This window comes from Scyliorhinus canicula, chromosome 13, assembly GCF_902713615.1.
Source record: "Scyliorhinus canicula chromosome 13, sScyCan1.1, whole genome shotgun sequence".
Lineage (NCBI taxonomy): Eukaryota > Metazoa > Chordata > Chondrichthyes > Carcharhiniformes > Scyliorhinidae > Scyliorhinus > Scyliorhinus canicula.
The window spans coordinates 136204419-136223971 of NC_052158.1; the positions used below are offsets into that span (position 1 = coordinate 136204419).

Here is a 19553-nt window from a genome sequence, read left to right on the forward strand (position 1 = left end):
CGACTCCCGACACCAATCGCTGCCGCCGTTTTTTTACGGCCAGCAGCGATTCTCAGCTGGCCGATGGGCCGAAGTCCAAGCCCTTTACGGCTGTTTTTATGAACGGCAAACACACCTGGTCTGTCCGTTCATAAAAACGGCCGTAAAGTCCCGATTTTTAAAACCATGGCACCGATTGGCACGGCAGTACCACGGCCGTGCCAAGGGTGCCATGGGCCCACGATCGGTGGGCACCGATCGCGGGCAGCGGGTCCGATTCCCGCGCACTCTTTGTCCTTCCGCCGCCCCGCTGTATCACTTCACAGGGCGGCTGAGGGGCACCCCGGCCCGCGCATGCGCGGGTTTCGTGCAAATGCGCGATTACGTCATCCGTGCATGCGCGGGTTGGAGTCTTCCAATCCGCGCATGCGCGGCTGACGTCATGTGACGCGTCAGCCGGCGCAAACTCTGGCAAGCGGGCTTAACGAAATTCGTTAAGCCCGCGATGCCGGAGTTCACGGCCGCGGCATGCTAGCCCCGACCGGGGACCAGAATCGGTTCCCGGTCGGGGAGGGGGAGGCTGGCGTCAAACCCGCCCGGATTTGACGCCAGCCTTACGATTTCTCCCTCTCTGGGAGAATCGCGCCCACAGTTTTAAGGTTTTGGGCAAGAGGTGGTGGGGGAATCCCTATAGTGCAAAAGGAAGCCATTTGGCCCATCAAATCTACACAGATCCTCCGAAAGAGGCCACCATCTAGGCCCACACCCCTGGAGGAAACCCATTCAGACACTGGGAGAACTTGAAAACTCCACACAAACAGTCATAGAACATAGAACATAGAACGATACAGCGCAGTACAGGCCCTTCGGCCCATGATGTTGCACCGACATGGGAAGTCAAAAACTAAAGGCCATCTAACCTACACTATGCCATTATCATCCATATGCTTATCCAATAAACTTTTAAATGCCCTCAATGTTGGCAAGTTCACTACTGTTGCAGGTAGGGCATTCCACGGCCTCACCACTCTTTGCGTAAAAAACCTACCTCTGACGTCTGTCCTATATCTATTACCCCTCAATTTGTCCCTCGTGCTAGCCACCTCCATCCGCGGGAGAAGGCTCTCACTGTCCCCCCTATCTAACCCTCTGATCATTTTGTATGCCTCTATTAAGTCACCTCTTAACCTTCTTCTCTCTAACGAAAACAACCTCAAGTCCATCAGCCTTTCCTCATAAGATTTTCCCTCCATACCAGGCAACATCCTGGTAAATCTCCTCTGCACCCGTTCCAAAGCTTCCACGTCCTTCGTATAATGAGGCGACCAGAACTGTACGCAATACTCCAAATGTGGCCGTACCAGAGGTTTGTACAGCTGCAACATGACCTCATGGCTCCGGAACTCAATCCCTCTACCAATAAAGGCCAACACACCATAGGCCTTCTTCACAACCCTATCAACCTGGGTGGCAACTTTCAGGGATCTATGTACATGGACACCGAGATCCCTCTGCTCATCCACACTGCCAAGAATTTTACCATTAGCCAAGTATTCAGCATTCCTGTTTTTCTTTCCAAAGTGAATCACCTCACACTTCTCTACATTGAACTCCATTTGCCACCTCTCAGCCCAGCTCTACAGCTTATCTATGTCCCTCTGTAACCTGCAACATCCTTCCGCACTGTCTACAACTCCACCGACTTTAGTGTCGTCTGCAAATTTACTCACCCATCCTTCTGCGCCCTCCTCTAGGTCATTTATAAAAATGACAAACAGCAACGGCCCCAGAACAGATCCTTGTGGTACGCCACTCGTAACTGAACTCCATTCTGAACATTTCCCTTCAACTACCACTCTCTGTCTTCTTTCAACTAGCCAATTTCTGATCCACATCTCTAAATCACCCTCAATCCCCAGCCTCCGTATTTTCTGCAATAGCCGACCGTGGGGAACCTTATCAAACGCTTTACTGAAATCCATATACACCACATCAACTGCTCTACCCTCGTCTACCTGTTCAGTCACCTTCTCAAAGAACTCGATAAGTTTTGTGAGGCATGACCTACCCTTCACAAAACCATGCTGACTATCCCTAATCATATTATTCCTATCTAGATGATTATAAATCGTATCTCTTATAATCCTCTCCAAGACTTTACCCACAACAGACGTGAGGATCACCGGCCTATAGTTACCGGGGTTATCTCTACTCCCCTTCTTGAACAAAGGGACCACATTTGCTATCCTCCAGTCCTCTGGCACTATTCCTGTAGCCAATGATGACATAAAAATCAAAGCCAAAGGCTCAGCAATCTCTTCACTGGCTTCCCAGAGAATCCTAGGATAAATCCCATCAGGCCCCGGGGATTTATCTATTTTCACCTTGTCCAGAATTGCCAACACTTCTTCCCTACGCACCTCAATGCCATCTATTCTAATAGCCTGGGTCTCAGCATTCTCCTCCACAACATTATCTTTTTCCTGAGTGAATACTGACGAAAAGTATTCATTTAGTATCTCGCTTATCTCCTCAGCCTCCATACACAACTTCCCACCACTGTCTTTGACTGGCCCTACTCTTACCCTAGTCATTCTTTTATTCCTGACATACCTGTAGAAAGCATTTGGGTTTTCCTTGATCCTACCTGCCAAAGACTTCTCATGTCCCCTCCTTGCTCGTCTTAGCTCTCTCTTTAGATCCTTCCTCGCTTCCTTGTAACTATCAAGCGCCCCAACTGAAACTTCACGAAAAGTCACCCGAGGTTGTAACCGAACCTGGGCTCTTGGTGCTGTGAGGCAGCAGTGCTAACTACCGTGCTACCTTTTTTGTCTATGTGAAGAGGAACTTGTATTCTGCAGCAAGTGATAATGTCCTGGGGGCAGCATGGTGGCACAGTGGATAGCATTGCTGCCTACAGCACTGAGGACCCGGGTTCGAATCCCAGCCCTGGGTCACTGTCCGTGTGGCGCATGCACATTCTCCCTGTGTTTGAGTGGGTTTCGCCTGCACAACCTAAAGATGTGCAGGATAAGTGGATTGGGCACGCTAAATTGCCCCTTAATTGGAAAAAATAATTGGGTACTGTAAAAAAAAAACGATAATTACCTGGATCCGGAGGGTGGTGCTATCAGAGACGGTCAATGATATCAACAGGAATTGCATGGGCCCTTAAAGCATGGGGTTATGGGGAGTGAAGGTGGAAATGGGACTTATTGGTTTGCTCTACGGCAGGTCAATGAGCAAATGGTCTCCCTCTGTGCTGTAAACTACTGTTCGAAGAATACAAACATATTGTAATGCTGCATATAGTTTGTAGCATTATTAATGGTTGGACGTAACAAGGTTCTAATTTACTAACATTTAAGTGTGTCGACGACATACTGTTTTTAAAAAATCCAGTATTGTTAATTTATTCAGGTGATTTGAATCCAGAAATTCACCTCAGCTTTATAATCATTCTTATCATATCTGATATGTCACATATATCACCTCCAATAAAAGAAAACTATTCCTTTTTTGGAAATTCTCACATTATTCTCCTGCAGCCACATTGAGAGTATCATGACACAATACAAGATCATATGATTGCCAGGAGCATTGCAATAAAGAAATTATTTTATTATCCTGAAGCAAAGCAATGTTTATATATTTTACAGACAACACAATCTTTGTCCTATTCTTCATTGAAATTAGGACAAAATCGACAATATTTTCATCTTTCATCGGGAACAGGAGTCGGTCATAATGTCCCTTGAGCCTGTTCGTCATTCACTGAAATCATGTCTGCCCTGTATCTTAACTCCATCCATTTGCCTTGGTTCCATTGTCGAGCAAAAATCCATCAGTCTCATATTTAAGATTATTACTTGAGTTACCATCAACTGTTTTTGCTGTTTTGACTGTTCTACCATATCAATTCCTTCAAAAATTCCAAAAACCTCAATCAAAAAACTTGCTGTTGACTGCCAGTTGACTGAAGGGGCAGTATTTGGTTGGATTGGATTTGTCCTGCTTTTTGGGGTCAGGGCATATCTAGGCAATTTTTCACATCATCTTGTAGATGTTTGTTGTAGTTGCACTGGAACAATGCTGGTTCTAGAGCACAGACCTCAGCACTACAGCCGGGATATTGCCGAATCCCATAGCCTTTGCTGTTTCTAGTATGCTCAGCTGTGTAGCGAACTGAATTGCTGAAGACTAACATCTGTGATGCCGGGGTACTCGAGAAGAGGCTGCAATCGATCATCCACCTTGGCACATCTGGCTATAGATGGTTGCAAATGCTTCAGCCTTGTCTTTTGCATGGAGGCACTGGACTCTGCCGTCATTGAGGACGGATGTGCTCTCTGATCCTCCCCCGCTGGTTAGTTGTTTAATTGTCCATCGACAAACACAACAACATGTGGCAGAATTTCACAAATGTTATCTGAACCATTGGTTGTGGGATTTCTTAGCTTAGAATATATCATGTTTCTTTCCTCTGGTTGGCATGCATGTAGTCCTGTGTTGTAACCTCACCAGCCTGGCACCTTATTTTTAGGCATACCTGGTGCTACACTTTCATCATCACACAAGGACTGTGCAGTGGTCACTCCAACTAATACTGTCGTGGACAGATGCATCTGCGGCAGGTAGGTCGATAAGGATGAGGTCAAATACCAGATCGACTTTTCCCTCGTTTTGGTTCTCTCACCATCTGCTGAAGACCCAGGGTGGGATTTTCTGTCCCCTCCTTCCCCCCACATGGCGTGTTTTCCAGCGGTGAAGGCGGCTCGCCCATCTCACCGCCATGGAACCCGCCACAGTGACATGGGGGGGGGGGGGGTCACCTTCAGTGAAATCTGAAGATCCCACCAGTGGGAAGGGCTGGGCGACCCTGGCCGAGTCTAATAACATGTCGTTCTGGACTCAGCTAGCCCTATCAGCAGTGGTGCTTCTGAGCAAAGGGAAACTCCACATTAACATAAACTCAAACAATCTCTCTTAATTTGGACTTCATACTATTGTTAAAATACTTCCCACTACAAGTACGTCAGTCATTGGTATAGAATCTACACTGATACTGAGAACTCAAATTCAGAGAAGACAAAATTCCAAAGAGATTGCTTGCTGCATTCCAAAATATTATATTCAAACAGATGTAAAAGCAGCAGTCAGCGCAGTTGAAAGTATTGTCAATTTTAAAATTCCTAATTAGTCAGGAGGAGATGGTGGCATAGCAGTAATGTCGCTAGACAAGTAATCCCAGAGCCCAGGATAATGATCTGGGGCTACAAGTTCAAATCCCACCCTAGCACCTTAAGGTATTTGAAATTAGTTAAAGGTACATATTGTAAAGTTTCAGTCATGGTGATCATGAAACTATCATCAATTGCTATACAGACCTATCTGGAAGGAAATCTGCCATCTTTACCTACATGTGACTCCAGGCCCATAGCAAAGTGCCTCTTAACTGCCCTCTGAAATGGTTGGGCAAGCCACTTGGTTTAAGGGGCAATTAAGAAAAGTAACAAATGCTGGCATTGTCTGCATCCCATCAAAGGAAAAAGGTCTGTTTGTTCTCATTTTGGCACAGACCCAGTCAGCTTCAAACATTGGAATCACTTCCACTAACAGTTAATCCTAATAATCAATCTCAATATAACTTGGGAGCCAAAGCTGTGAAATTGGTCATATCATGTTGAAGAATTATAGAATGAAAGGGTATCATTTGTATATGGTCTAACAAGCTTCTGTGCAAAAAAACAATTTTATTATATACATTCACACTACACCCTGGGCTTGTAGTTTGCAGAATGGGAGTTCTAGGTTTTCAAAGTATATTTATATATTTGTTCATGCTGGCTGGGCCAGCATTTATTGCCCACCCCTAATTTTAATTCCAGATTTTTGCTGAATTCAAATGTCACCATCTGCCGTGGCAGGATTTGAACCTGGGTCCCCAGAGCAATACTCTGGGTCTTTGGTTTACACATCCAGTGACAATACCACTATGCCACTGCCTCCCAGTCATTTTAAAAGGAGCTGTTAATCTGAATTTCAAAGAAGCAATCTGACTGGAAACTTTCAAGCCTGGTGACACGGCGATGCAGTGGTTAGCACTGCTGCATATGGCGCTGCGCTGAGGACCGGGATCGATCCCAGCCCCGGGTCACTGTCTGTGTGGAGTTTGCACATTCTCCCTGCGTCTGTATGGGTTTCACTCCCACAACCCAAAGATGTGCAGGGTAGGTAGATTGGCCACGCTAAGGTGCCCTTAATTGGAAAACAATAATTGTGTAGTCTAAATTTACTTTTAAAAATTAATTTTCAAGCCTAAAGTTCGAATTACTGTGAATATGCATCCCTTCCACTGAACATTATATATTATATATTATTTGTAATGTCATGACATGTGAAACATAAAAGAATATTTGGAATTTGAAACAGATGTAAAGTTCTAATTTTTCTCCCCTTATATTTCCAACTTCAAAAAATAAGCAGGATGTGGTTAGTGGTATGGTCCATGGATCTATGCTGGCATCTATTTTGTTTTCCGTTTGTATTAGGGTACATGATAAGCTGCAGAGGAATGCCATTGATGTGTGTTGATGACACCAAATTAGGAAATGAACATACTGCAAGGAAGAACTGGGGCTTTTCACAGTAACTTAATTGCAGTGTTAATGTAAGCCTACTTGCAACAATGAAGGTTATTACTGTATTATTAACTGAGGATCTGGGTGAATGCATTGCCAGATCAGTAGAGTGGACAAATTAATGGCAGAGAATGCCAAGAAAGGTTAAACAGTACACTTTGTGAAAAGGTGAATGGACATATATTCTGAACAAGAAGATGCTTAACAGCGTGCATACACAGATCAGTGATGTAGCTTTTTCTTCAAAAAGATAAAAGTGTGGATAAATTGCACAATATGCCAAAGTTGGGCAAAATGAACATTGAGGTTGGGTTATGTTACATGGGCTGGGTGGGCATTGTATTATGGAAAAGTTCTAAAGATTAATTACAGTAATACAAGGAATGAGAAATTAGTTACAGAAGTATTTTTTCTCAAAATACAGACACAGAGAAGGTGGATTGGGTAACTTGTAAATGTTCTCAAAATAGTGGACGATATTTCATAGAAAAAACAGTGGAAAAACAACCACAGAAACACCCCCCCCCCCCTCCCCCCCCCATCCCCTCCATCCAGCTCCCAGTAAAACAAAGTTAACTTTAGACCCCGAAACAGCCCAATATTGCACACACCACTACTTACTCAAACCAGCACAAAAGTGATTACCAACAAATCGCCATTGCAATACTCTCCCCAAAGCCCCAGTGTCTTTAGTTCACATCCAGTCTTTTTTCCCTGATGAAAGTCAATGCATCGTCCGGTGTTTCAAAGTAGAATTTCCGGTCCTCATATGTGACCACAGACTCGCTGGATACAGCATCCCGAACTTCAACCCCTTCTTAAAGAAGGCCGATTTTGCCCGATTAAACCCGGCTCACCTCTTGGCCAACTCCGCGCTCTGGGCTTGATAAATGCGCAGCTCAAAATTCTCCCACCTGCTGCTCCGCTCTTTCTTGGCCCACCGCAGAATGTGTTCAGTGTCCAGGAGCCGGTGCATACATACCACCATCGCCCTCGGCAGCTCATTCGTTCAGGGCTTCGTGAGGGCTCTATGTGCTCTATCCACTTCCAGGGCCGAGGGAATGCCTCAGCCCCATCAACTTCTCCAACATGTTTGTCACATAGGCCCTCGTATCCAATCCCTCACTGCCCTCCGGGAGGCCGATGGTTCTCAGGTTCTGCCTCCTGGACCTGTTCTCCAAGTCCTCCAGCTTCTCCTGCATTCTTTTCTGGCGGTCATTCATCATCTCCACCTTGGTCTCCAACACGGTTATGTATTCCTCGTGCTCGGACACCTTTTTCTTCACCTCCTGGATCGCACGTCCGTAGATTTCTTGATTCTGCACCACCTGGTCAATCGAAGCCTTGATTGGGTCCAGTGTGTCCTTCTTAAGCTTAGTGAAGCGATCTTCAAAAAACTTCACCAGCTGCTCCATCGACCACTGTGCCAGCTCTCCGCGGCCCTGCTGCTCCGCCATAGCCTCCCGCGTTGCCGGCTCTGCACGCGGCTTTCCTGTAAAACTTTGTCTTCTTACATGGCCACTTCTGGCCCAATTCTCCATGCACTGGAGGGGCCATCTCCTCACTGTCTCACTCTCCATCGATTCGGTGTGACATCACGTCAGCAAGTTTTACAACAGGTTTTTAAAAACGGATACTTGGCGAACGGTCCCCGTTTTGGGGTGCACAAGTAAATAGTGCCCTCAGGGGGAGAGGGTCATGCCTGGGCAGTACCCTGTCCCCTTTGGGAGCAGACACGGGCAGACCCTGGGCATTGCCAGGGGTTAGTGCTGGGGGGGGGGGGGGGCAGCACTGGGGATGGGGTTGGTGGAGTTCCCTGTGTTCCTGAGAGTTCCCTGTGCTTGTGGGAGGGCATCCCCGTGTCCATGGTGGGGAGGGACTTTTCCTTATTTTTATTTATGCTAGATTGGGGTGTCCCAATCTCTTGAAGGCGAGGCAGGCTCATTCGGAGTTAGTGTGACATTGTGGGACCCACCTGCAGGATTGCTTTTAACCAAGTGTCAAAAAATAAAATGAGCAAAGCCAGCAACGGAGCCAGTGGGCAGCACAACGGAGCCAGTGGGCGGCACAACGGAGCCAGTGGGCAGCACAACGGAGCCAGTGGGCAGCACAACGGTGTCAGTGGGCAGCACAACGGAGCCAGTGGGCAGCACAACGGAGTCAGTGGGCAGCACAACGGTGTCAGTGGGCAGCACAACGGAGCCAGTGGGCAGCACAACGGAGTCAGTGGGCAGCACAACGGAGCCAGTGGGCAGCACAACGGAGCCAGTGGGCAGCACAACGGTGTCAGTGGGCAGCACAACGGAGCCAGTGGGCAGTACAACGGAGCCAGTGGGCAGCACAACGGAGCCAGTGGGCAGCACAACGGTGTCAGTGGGCAGCACAACGGAGCCAGTGGGCAGCACAGCGGAGCCAGTGGCAGCACAACAGAGCCAGTGGGTAGCACAACGGAGCCAGTGGGCAGCACAACGGAGTCAGTGGGCAGCACAATGGAGCCAGTGGGCAGCACAACGGAGCCAGTGGGCGGCACAACGGAGCCAGTGGGCAGCACAACAGAGCAAGTGGGCAGCACAACAGAGCCAGTGGGCAGCACAACGGAGTCAGTGGGCAGCACAACAGAGCAAGTGGGCAGCACAACAGAGCCAGTGGGCAGCACAACGGAGCCAGTGGCAGCACAACGGAGCCAGTGGGCAGCACAACGGAGCCAGTGGGCAGCACAACGGAGCCAGTGGGCAGCACAACGGAGCCAGTGGGCAGCACAACAGAGCCAGTGGTTAGCACAATGGAGCTAGTGGGCAGCACAACTGAGCCAGTGGTTAGCATAGCAGAGCCAGTGGTTAGCAAAACGGAGCCAATGGTTAGCAAAACGGAGCCAGTGGGCAGCACAACGGAGCCACTGGGCAGCACAATGAAGCCAGTGGGCAGCACAACGCTTTTCCCGTCCGAGTTGACGCTTAGTCAAAAATATGGAAAATTCTATCCAATATATTTTTCTACACAGAGAATTATTTTGACATGAAGTAACTTGCCATAATGATAGAGTCAGACTCAATTGGATAAGTATTTGTAAAAAGTGATAACATGGAAAGAGGGAAATGAACAAGTGTGAGAGTATATTGCTTTTGTGAGACATCTCCATTATCACAACTTGCCAAGAGCCCTCAGGGGAGATGCCTTTTTTTCTGCACTATAATCTGCATGATTCATTCTTTGCTGTATATCCTCCAACTGAGGAATATACACTTAAGGAAAACAAATGATCTCCTAGTTTTCACCATTACTTCATCAGTCACTTGAACCTTACAAGAAGGTTACATATAAACAAAATTATCTGCCTGGCTTAACATACAAATATATGACTATGGTGCATGTGTAGGCTATTTAGCTCTTCAAGCCTCCTCCACCATTTAATAAGATCATGGCTGATAAGATTGTAACCTGCATCCCACTTACCCCTGATAACCAATCACCCAAGAATCTATCCACCCCACGTTAAAAATATTCAAAGACTCTGCTTCTACCACCTTTTCAGGAAGAGGGTTTCAAAGATTCTAAACTCTCTGTTTTAAACAATGACTCCTCATTTTAGATTCTCTCACAAGAGGAAACATCCTCTCCACATCCACCCTCTCAAGTTCTTGTATGTTTCAATCAAGTCTTCACTTACTCTTTTAAACTCCAATGGATACAAGCCTAGCCTGTCCAATCTTTCCTCATAAGGCAACCCGCCCATTTTGGATATTCGTCTAGTAAGCCTTCCCCGATCTGTTTCCAATACATTTACATCCTTTCTTAAATAAGGTGACCAATACTGTATACAGTATCCAGATGTGGTCTCACTAGTGCTTTGTATAGTTGAAGCAAAACCTCCCTACCTTTGAATTAGATTCCCCTCGCAACAAATGATAACATTCTATTAGCTTTCCGAATCACTTGTTGTACTTCCAAGCTTACTTTTTGCGATTCATGCGCTAAGACACCCAGATCCCTCTGCACCTCGGGGTTCTACAATCTCTCACCATTTAGATAATATGCTTCTCTTTTATTTTTCCTCCCAAAATGGATAATTTCACATTTTCCCACATTATGCTGCATTGCTCAGATCTTTGCCCACTCGCTTGACCTATCTATATCTTTTGTAGCCTCCTTATGTCCACTTCACAACTGACGTTCCTGTCTGTCTTTGTGTAGAAGCAATTATGGCAACCATCCCTTCAATCCCTTCATTTGTATAAAATGTAAACAGTTGAGGTTCCAGCACTGATCTCTGTGGCTCACCACTCGTTACATCTTGCCAACCTGGAAAAGCCACATATATGCCTACTCTCTGCTTCCTCTTCACCAGCCAATCTTTTATCCATGCCAATATGTTACCCTGTATACCATGAGCTTTTATTTTACACAATAATCTTTGAAGTGGCGCTTTATCAAATGCTTTCTGGAAAGCTACAGTACATCCGTTGGTTCCCCTTTATCCACAGCACATGTTACTTCCTCAAAGAAATTCAATAAGTTGGTTAAACCTGATTTTCCTTGCACAAAGCCATGTTAACTGTGCCTGATTACCTTGAACTAATCCAAGTGCCATGCTATAACTTATTTAATAATAACTTCTAACATTGTCACTCTGACAGATATTAAGCTAACTCACCAGTAGTTTCCTGCTTTCTGTCACCATCCCTTTTTGACTAATGGAGTTACATTTGCTAACTTCCAATCTAATGAGACCTTCCCCAAATCAAGGAAGTTTTGGAAAATTGAAAGCATTGCGTCAGCTGTCGCACGAGGCACTCCTTTTAAGATTTTTGGATGAATTCTAGGACCCAGGCACTTGTCAGCCTGCAGCTCCACCAAATTACTCAGTACCATTGCTCAGTGCATGTGCACTGGTCCCTTAAGGTAAGAAAGCAAGTGGATACAGTGGTTAAGAAGGTATGTGGTACACTTGCTTTTATTAGCCGAGGCATAGACTTTAAGTGCAGGGAGGTTATGCTGGAACAGTATAAAACATTGGTTAGGCCACAGTTATAGTACTGTGTGCAGTTCTGGAATCCACATTATAGGAGGGATGTGATAGTACTTGAAAGGGTGCAGAGGAGATTTACCAGGATGTTGTGTGGACTGGAGAGTGATAGTTATGAAGAGTGATTGGATAGACTGGGGTTCTTTTCATTGGAGCAGAGGAGACTGAGGGGGGACATGATTGAGATGTATAAAATTATGAGGGGCATAAATAGAGTAGACAAGAAAAAACTTTTCCCCTGCTGAAGTCTCCAGTCGCTGTTTCACTCTGGTGAAAGGTGCAGTCGCTGTTTCACTCTGGTGAAGTCTCCAGTTTCTGTTTCACTCTGGTGAAGTCTCCAGTTTAGGTTTCACTCTGCCGAAGTCCCAAGTCACTGTTTCACTCTGCTGAAGTCTCCAGTTTCTGTTTCACTCTGGTGAAGTCTCCAGTTTAGGTTTCACTCTGCCGAAGTCCCAAGTCACTGTTTCACTCTGCTGAAGTCTCCAGTTTCTGTTTCACTCTGGTGAAAGGTGCAGTCGCTGTTTCACTCTGGTGAAGGGTCCAGTCGCTGTTTCACTCTGGTGAAGGGTGCAGTCGCTGTTTCCCTCTGGTGAAGGGTGCAGTCGCTGTTTCACTCTGCCGAAGTCCCAAGTCTCTGTTTCACTCTGCTGAAGTTTCCAGTCTCTGTTTCACTCCGGTGAAGGGTGCAGTCGCTGTTTCACTCTGCCGAAGTCCCAAATCTGTTTCACTCTGGTGAAGTCTCCAGTTTCTGTTTCACTCTGCCGAAGTCCCAAGTCTCTGTTTCACTCTGGTGAAGGGTCCAGTCTCTGTTTCACTCTGGTGAAAGGTGCAGTCGCTGTTTCACTCTGGTGAAGTCTCCAGTTTCTGTTTCACTCCGCCGAAGTCCCAAGTCACTGTTTCACTCTGCTGAAGTCTCCAGTCTCTGTTTCACTCCGGTGATGTCTCCAATCTCTGTTTCACTCTGGTGAAGGGTCCAGTCTCGGTTTCACTCTGGTGAACGGTCCAGTCGCTGTTTCACTCTGGTGAAGGGTCCAGTTGCTGTTTCACTCTGGTGAAGGGTCCAGTCTCTGTTTCACTCTGGTGAAGGGTCCAGTCTCTGTTTCACTCTGGTGAAGGGTCCAGTTGCTGTTTCACTCTGGTGAAGGGTCCAGTTGCTGTTTCACTCTGGTGAATGGTCCAGTCTCTGTTTCACTCTGGTGAAGGGTGTAGTCGCTGTTTCACTCTGGTGAAGGGTCCAGTCACTGTTTCACTCTGGTGAAGGATCCAGTCTCTGTTTCACTCTGGTGAATGGTCCAGTCGCTGTTTCACTCTGGTGAATGGTCCAGCTGCTGTTTCATTCTGGTGAAGGGTCCAGTCTCTGTTTCACTCTGGTGAAAGGTGCAGTCGCTGTTTCACTCTGGTGAAGTCTCCAGTTTCTGTTTCACTCCGCCAAAGTCCCAAGTCACTGTTTCACTCTGCTGAAGTCTCCAGTCTCTGTTTCACTCCGGTGATGTCTCCAATCTCTGTTTCACTCTGGTGAAGGGTCCAGTCTCGGTTTCACTCTGGTGAACGGTCCAGTCGCTGTTTCACTCTGGTGAAGGGTCCAGTTGCTGTTTCACTCTGGTGAAGGGTCCAGTCTCTGTTTCACTCTGGTGAAGGGTCCAGTCTCTGTTTCACTCTGGTGAAGGGTCCAGTTGCTGTTTCACTCTGGTGAAGGATCCAGTCTCTGTTTCACTCTGGTGAATGGTCCAGCTGCTGTTTCATTCTGGTGAAGGGTCCAGTCTCGGTTTCACTCTGGTGAACGGTCCAGTCGCTGTTTCACTCTGGTGAAGGGTCCAGTTGCTGTTTCACTCTGGTGAAGGGTCCAGTCTCTGTTTCACTCTGGTGAAGGGTCCAGTCTCTGTTTCACTCTGGTGAAGGGTCCAGTTGCTGTTTCACTCTGGTGAAGGATCCAGTCTCTGTTTCACTCTGGTGAATGGTCCAGTCGCTGTTTCACTCTGGTGAATGGTCCAGCTGCTGTTTCATTCTGGTGAAGGGTCCAGTCTCTGTTTCACTCTGGTGAAGGGTCCAATCTCTGTTTCACTCTGGTGAAGGGTCCAATCTCTGTTTCACTCTGGAGAAGGGTTCCTCACTGACCTCTCGCTGACCATGCGTTTTCAAAAAAAAAATATCTTTCTTCTCTAGAGCCCTGGTTATCCCCCCCCCCCCCCCCCCCATTAGCGTAACTTCCGGCTATAGTGATCAACATCTATTGCATGCTGTTTATTCAAACCTTCCTTGAAGCCATTGTTAATTAGTGTATCGTACCTTCAGGTCCGCAGTCAGCAGCCTGCGATCGTTCCCGAACCCCCAGCCTCCTGTGGCTGAGACCGGAGGCACCCACGCAACCTTCAACTCACTTCACCGCTGGTTGCTATAGTTATCGATCTGGCTGTGTTGACACTGCAAGGTGTGTGTGTGGAAAGGCGGGAGGGGGGGGGGGGGGGGGCTGATAAATTTTAAAATTTTGTTCCGTTTTATATTTTTTACCCAGTTGTGAACATTTGTTTTTTTTTAGAAGCCCGGCTGGCCTGTGATTTGGAAAAGATGTATTTGTTGTTGGTGATGCCTGATGTTTACAGTGTGTTGGGAGGGTAGTAACCAGCTGTACAGCTACCGGGGCGGGGCCAGTCCTGACTCTAGCGGAACCCAGTTTTTAGGGATAGTTCAATGTCGGATTTTAATGTCAAGTTGCCGATTTCGACCGCTGGCCGCCACGGGCGGAACAATGGTGTTAACCAGCGGCGGGGAACAGGGAGTTGAGCTCCATTCACTGAAACTCCCTTTGAGCCGCCGCCTCAGGGGGCTGTGTGTGTGTCCCTCTCCCTGGTGCTCCAAGGGGACTCGGGTGCCTCTCGGCGGCCCCGGTGCTGTGGCCGCGTGGCACAGGCAGGAGGATCCAATGAGCAGCAGCGGGGAAGCCCATCGTCCATTCTGACAGAGAATTGGGAAAGCTCGCAAAGATAAATGGAACAAAGCGCGGGGGGAACACCGGGGACCTTTGGCATGAACAATTGTGCCTTGATAGCTTTCCTATAACTTGCAAATCTGACATTGTCTGGAGGACTGTTACGTTTTGCAGATAAGCACATGTTTTTGACTTGGCCACATAGAAACAAAATACCGCGAATGCTGGAAATCCGAACTAAAAACAGAAAATGCTGGGTAAACCTATTCTATGTTCTGTAGTGTAGATGGGCTTTAGAGTTGTTTCACAGGTCGGCGCGACAGCGAGGACTGAAGGGCCTGTACTGCGCTGTAATGTTCTATGTTCTAAACCCAGTGGGTCTGGCGGCCGATTTTTCCCGCTCCTGCCAAAGTCAATGGACTTTTGAATGTCTCGCGGCATTTTCCAGCCCCATCGCCTCGGTGACTGGGCATAAAATTCAGCCCAAGGTTTTGGCTGGAATTCTCTGGTCCCGCCGGCAACCCCCCCCCCCCTCCCCCACCCGCCCTTGCGGGATTCCTGGTAACCTGGGGTGGCTTCAATGGGAACTCCCATGGACAGTGGCGAGAATTGACAATCCCGCCGCCAGCGAACGACGTGCCGCCTCTCGCTGCTGAGAAACACGTGGCTGGAAGGCCAAAGAATCCCTCCCTTCGAGTCCACATGGCCCTTAACTCTGCTTCTCTCTCCACAGAAGCTGAGTAAATCTTTTTAAAAAGGAGATAAATGGTTGACCTCTCAGTCCCATCTGTCCCATGGTGGTATATAACCTCCAAACAAGCAACATTTGCCTTCTAACCACCAAAGAGGCAAAGGAGAGAATGTCCGCCCCAACCCCAGAGTGAAATCCTGGTGAGTCTGAAACCAAAATATGGCTATAAATGGACATGGGACTAAAACCGCCAAAAGAATCTCCGATATAATAATAATCTTTTATTGTTACAAGTATGAAGTTACTGTGAAAAGCCCCAATATAGTCTTAAAAAAGGAAACCCAAAAGCTAGCAAGTTTGGGACGAGACAAAACATGTGAATGTGGTTAGCTGGCGCAAGCGAGCCGCAATCACACTTGTCCTCCACGTCCTGGAAAAACCCACTCGTCTTCGCCTTGATCCAATGTGTTCTGTTTACTACTTTAAATTGAATTAGACTCAGTCAGGCACAGGAAGAAGTGGAGTTCACCCTGTTAAAGGGCTTCCCTCCAAGCCTATATGTAGACGATCACTCTCCCACTGCCCCCTCATCCCATCCAAAGAGATGGGATCTGATGAAAGGATAATGCCATTCGGATCCAAAGTGGACCCCTTATCAGGCTGTGCCAAGGACAATACCCTCCTCAGCAAAGGGGAGGGGGGAGGGGGGGGGGTGCTAAGGGAAAAAAAGGAAAAGTCTTTTGAGAAAAATCATGAATTTGAAAGTAACAGAATCGTTACTTTGTTACAAAAGTAACAAAGGACTGGAATTTGTCAGCCAGCTCCGCAAAACTGATGAATCTCCCCTTTACGAATAGATCCCCAAAGTGCACATGTCCCCTTGCGTTCCATGGCCTGAGCGAATAGCCCAGGCCTGAAGGCAAAGAGATGACTATCACAAATAGCAGCTAAAGAAGCCAGGGAGAGAAGTTTGAAATGCTTCTGAAACTTTTCCAAATCCTGAGGGAAGAAATCACCACAGGATTAGATGAAAATCCCGCAGGGGAGAAAGGCAGTGGTGTGGTAATTACAGCGTGGAGAGAGGAGGTGTTGCAAGAGCAGGCCTCCATTTTGCCCCAAACCGAGTCAGGCTCGCAAAGCCACTGCAGGATTAATTTTTAATGTTTGAAGCTCAATGGTAAAACAAAACATTTGAGAGGGCCAAGTCTCCCGATCCTCTGTTTCTCTGGAGCAGAGCACTGCAGACGCTGAGACCCCTACCCGAACAAATATAAGCAGAGATCAATTTGTTGACCGTAGTAAAAAATGATTTGGGCAGAAATATAGGGATGCATTGAAAGAAAAATAGAAACCTGGGAAGCACATTCATTTTGATCGTTTGGACCCTACCTCCCAGGGACAGAGGGAGGGTATTCCACTTCTGCAGATCGGCCCTGACATTGTTGATGAGCTTTGAATTGAGAATGTGAAGCAAGGGTTAATAGCTAGAACAAGCCAGAATTAATGGGACACATTAGTGGAAAGTTACAAATAAGGGAGTTGTTATTGAATTCGTGAGCCGACTCATGACTGTAAGCCGAATAGCCTTGAGAAACAAGGAAGATGGCTGGATGACGGAATATGAAATGTGGTAGCCGCTTGCAATTATGGCTAACACCTGCTGTTTTTGCTAAGACTGCTATATACTCATGTGCCAATAGATAACCTCAAAGTCTGTAAAATCATGTATTGAAACTATGGCAAAAACAAGTTATGCTTTGTAATGGGGGCAAGCTCAAGTGAATGCAAGGGGCAGTCCTCTTAAAAACCATATAAAGAAAGGATGTTTTGAGCAATATTTTGGCACTCTCAGAGGTGGTTCTTTAGAATACCTAGAGGGCTGCCCCGATCGCAATAAAGAATATTCTGAAGTACGGACGTGTTCGAGAGTACTTTCTTCTAGACTGAGAGACAAGTGAATTAGAGACACATTCACAGAATAATTTAGTTTGTGAAGTGAGTCCCAGCTATGGGCTACACGGATCCCCAAATAACGGAAACTAATGTCAAAGAAGCGTAACGGCAATTAATTAACTTGAGTTCCTCTAGCAGGTGGATTCACTGGAAAGCACTCACTTTTACCTACGTTTAGCTTATAGCCGGAAAAGTTAAAAGTGTAGTGAGCATCTTCATTATACTATCTATGGAGGGAGTCGGGTCCGTACTGTGTAGAAGTAGTCTCCATAAAGTGATACTCGATGCTCCACTCCAGTCCGACAAATGCCCCTCCATTGATCAGAGGCCCTCAACGCTATCGCGAGGGGCTGCCTGTAACATTTTGACCTTTTAACTGCATGGCCTGTGGCAAATCTTGAAAAATAAATAGTTGCTTTTAAAGAGTGTCTTTCATGACCACCCGGCATATCAAAACATTTTTCAGCTAATGACCTACCTTTTTGAAGTGTAGTCAATATTCAAATGTAGGAAGCACAGCAAGCTCCCACAGACAGCTGCCTGACAATTACCAGATAATTGTTTTTTTATGCAGGATTAGAAGGAAGGATTAATACTGACCAGGAGACCAGGGGTGACTCCTCTTCAAAATTAATCATTCACATCCACCTGAGGAGGCAGTCAGGGCTGCAGATTAACTTCTCTGAAAGACAGCATCACTTTGTTATCTGGCTTCTTTGATAACTTGTGTGGCTACTGATGGGAGGTTGTCCAGTTTAAATGCTCATATAATCTGAACTCCAAATTGGTTGGCAAGCTAGATCGTGGCATCATTACTTCCAAGGTATAAATTGTTAATAAACACATGTGGCACCCTGACAAGGCGTTTGTAGAATCAAATAAATTTACAGTACTAAAGAAGCCCAGTCAAAGAGCAATTGGGCCTATTCTAGTTCGTCGAAACCTTATTGGTTACAGCATTTCAAGTACGTATCCCAGTTACTTTTCAATGCAGTGAGGGTCAACTTGACTTTGTCCATATATACAGTGGCGGACTGGCCAGGGTGTCAGCTTGCCCGATGGCAAGTGGGCCCCTGATGAAGTGGGGCCCCTATATCAAATAAAAATGCAATAAAGAAACAAACACAGACAACTGTTTTAGTAATAAAAAGGAATAAGAAAAAAAAGAGAACAGGACACAAATAAGCAGTGCATGAAAAGGAACGAAGCAGGGGAGGTAGTGAAAGGATGTGGAATAGGGGGGCCCGGGTCGGGCATAATTAAGGAAATTCCATGTTTTCAGCAAGAGTGTGTGAATTTAAAGATAAAGTTACAATTCGTGATTTGAGATGGTCAGCAACTTCAAAGGATATCAAGCAGTAGTCTTGGTTCAGCCGGTACATCGGTCCGGGGCCCGGAGAGCCATGAAGGGGCCCGTGAATCTCTGAAGGGCCCTTAAAAATTATAATTAATTAGATAAATAAATCTCTAACTTCTTCCCTGAGATTTGTATTCTAATTTAATAAAATATAATTGTTTTTAAAAAGAGCAATACCAAATAAAAATGCAATAAAGAAACAAACAAATAATCACTCAGTGTATGAAGGAACAAAGCAGTGTTAAACGGATGTGAAAAGGAGTGGGGGGGGGGGGGGGGGGGCTGGTTCACCCGGGTCGGACATAGTTGGAAATCCACGTTTTCAGCAAGAGTGTGTAAATTTAAAGATAAAGTTACAGTTCGTGATTTGAGATGGTCGGCAACTTGAAAGGATATCAAGCGGTACATAGGGTCATGAGGTCACCGAAAAGGAGAAGCGGTACCTTTGACCGTGAATCATGAGGTTAAAGATATTGAAGTGATAAGCCATGATCGGTAAACTCAGGTTGCGACTTGTAACACTACACTCGTATCAAACTGGACATGTTAACTTTGGTCGTGGGACCATTCTTAATGTCTTACTATAGTCGGACCAAACTTCTAAGTTTCTACAGTTGTCTCAGTTGCTTGCTGGTGTGAACACTGGACAGTGGATTGTCTCCTCTTCTGAAGCTGCATAGGCCACAGTAGTATTGACTAATGAACATAGCCTATTGAAGCGTAAGTAAGTTATTTTTTTTTTATCAAGTAGGGGTTTATCTGACGTTCCTTCAAGTTATTCTTGCAATCATCAATATTCATTTTTCCCAATGTGGGCTATTTTTAATTAAGTTTTTATTTAAGGAATATTACCCCTACCAGCATGGAAAAGAAAAAGCATAAATCTGGGTCACTAAAACGTAAAGCACAAAAAGAAGCAGAAAGGAAGGAATCAGCCAAGCGATGCAGGCCTATTACAGAGTTTATAATACCACAAGCACAAT

General features: G+C 46.2%; 1 protein-coding gene across 1 annotated transcript in view; it reads right to left on the reverse strand.

The window, feature by feature from the left end:
• LOC119976360 overlaps positions 1-14070 on the reverse strand; it is a 110446-nt gene extending 96376 nt beyond the window's left edge. The window contains exon 1 of the mRNA XM_038816844.1: positions 13930-14070. The gene's annotated coding sequence lies outside the window, so the exon portion shown is untranslated. The remainder of the gene's footprint in view (positions 1-13929) is intronic.
• Positions 14071-19553: the final 5483 nt, after the last annotated feature.